This window comes from Octopus sinensis, linkage group LG29, assembly GCF_006345805.1.
Source record: "Octopus sinensis linkage group LG29, ASM634580v1, whole genome shotgun sequence".
Taxonomy (NCBI): domain Eukaryota; kingdom Metazoa; phylum Mollusca; class Cephalopoda; order Octopoda; family Octopodidae; genus Octopus; species Octopus sinensis.
The window spans coordinates 8,670,346-8,670,634 of record NC_043025.1 but is presented as its reverse complement, the minus strand read 5'-3'; the positions used below and the strand labels follow the sequence as shown (position 1 = coordinate 8,670,634).

At 42.6% G+C, this 289-nt stretch overlaps 1 pseudogene; it reads right to left on the bottom strand.

Annotated features, from left to right (window-relative positions):
* Positions 1-60, bottom strand: LOC115226259 (annotated as a pseudogene).
* Between the last annotated feature and the right edge of the window lie 229 nt (positions 61-289).

The following is a 289-nucleotide window of genomic DNA, read 5'->3' as shown; positions in this document are numbered from 1 at the left end:
GAAAATATGGAACACTTCACGAATTTGCGTGTCATCCTTGCTCAGGGGCCATGCTAATATATACATATACGACGGGCTTCTTTCAGTTTCCATCTACCAAATCCACTCACAAGGCTCTGGTCGGCCCGAGGCTATAGTAGAAGACACTTGCCCAAGGTGCCACGCAGTGGGACTGAACCCGGAACCATGTGGTTGGTAAACAAGCTACTTACCACACAGCCACTCCTGCACCTATTATATAATTATATAAATAATATTAGGGTTATTATATATAGCATAAATTATTTGG